Genomic DNA, 1,530 nt, shown 5'->3' on the forward strand with positions numbered 1-1,530 from the left:
TTGTTGTCAGTCTACGTTTCCCTGTATCTTCTTTCACCATTTCCTCTTTGGAAATGATGCGGCATTCTGCCTCTCTTTCTTCATCCCAATGTCCATAAAATCTCAGCAGGAAGCACAATAAAATGGTGCAAGAGATGGTGTCAAATTCATAGGGTCAACCAAAGTGCCACTAGACAAGAGAATGATTCAGGGACAAGTTAAAATATAATTTCATGCTTCTGGAGGAAAAATAGAGATTGCTCAAAAAACCTATAGCCAAAAGGTAAAAAGTACAATTTCCCCTACAGTCACATGAGTAACTTGGCTTAGAAAAGTGGAGAGAAAAGGATCAAGGATAAGAAGAATGAGAGGCTGAAGAGATTAACTCATGGGAGCTGGAAACTGAAAGAGAAAATCTGAAGATGAAGTCAAAGAGAGAAAAGAAGACTGTGAAGGTGATGAGAGATGGGTAATAGATGATTACTTTTTAGAAGGAAAGCCTCTGACTGAAGCCTTCCAGACCCATCTCTTTTATAGGAGAGAGACTCTATCTACCCTGGAGAGAACATTTCATGACACTGAAGACAGAAAATGGCCCAAGCATAAAATGGAATTTGTTTGGAGGCCAAGTTCAAAGAAAGGACAACTTCTGGAAGGTAAAGTCAATGAAATCAATTACCTTTAATCTATGGTCACATGCTGGGAACCTGCCTATTGCCATGCATTATAAAACTGGCCAGCTCAACAGAATAATGTGTGCAAAGGATTGATAACAGGGTTCAACAACAGGAAACGATGACCTCAACTCTCCCGAGGGTAAGGACCAATTACAACCTTCAGTCTATACAAATGGACTTTTAAAACACTAGCTATAAAAACTTTGATTGAGGTTTTTATTCCCCCTTCCCCAAGGGACTTGGAATTTAACCTAGCCCTGGGTTTAGAGACAACCCTCATTGATATCATCCACACATTCCTCCATCCTGGTCCTTGAACTTTTTAAGTTAGACTGGACTCCTTTAGGAAAAGCCCGTGTTGTTTCTTGCTCTGAATGGATTGGATGACATTAAAGGATTATAAGAATTTCTTCTCCCCTGAAAGCTCAATGTATGGCTTCTTCTCTGTTTAGGCTGCTACAGACAGTCTAGGGACATTAAATTATTCCCTAGTCTGGTAAGGCAGTTCAAGTTGGAATAAAGTTGGACTAAAATAAATGCATCATTTTAAATTTGGTGATTTCCTCTAAATTCATGATTAATTCTAGAGGGTAGAAATAACAATATTGAGAGCTTAATATGGATGGAAATTTTACATCCATTATCTCATTTAATCTTCACATTATTTCCATAAAGTAAGGAAACTAAGGCACAGGCAAGTTAAATAACTTAACCAACATCACACACTACAGAATCCAAATTTGAACTCAGATTAAACATAACCCATTTCTTCGAACATGTGCTGATCTGGGTCAGTGTCTTCAGGATAGTAAGTGAAGCCCAACACTCAAATTTATTATGGTTAGTCTGATTTTTTTGTCTGTCTAGCATTTCA

The 1,530-nt window shown here is 38.0% G+C and overlaps 1 protein-coding gene across 3 annotated transcripts in view; it reads right to left on the reverse strand.

Annotated features, from left to right (window-relative positions):
* Positions 1–1,530, reverse strand: part of ATP10D (ATPase phospholipid transporting 10D (putative)) — a 170,786-nt gene that overhangs the window by 25,894 nt on the left and 143,362 nt on the right. The gene's annotated exons all lie outside the window — the stretch shown is intronic.

The sequence above is a fragment of the Trichechus manatus genome, unplaced genomic scaffold, assembly GCF_000243295.1.
Source record: "Trichechus manatus latirostris isolate Lorelei unplaced genomic scaffold, TriManLat1.0 scaffold00310, whole genome shotgun sequence".
In the NCBI taxonomy this organism is placed as follows: domain Eukaryota; kingdom Metazoa; phylum Chordata; class Mammalia; order Sirenia; family Trichechidae; genus Trichechus; species Trichechus manatus.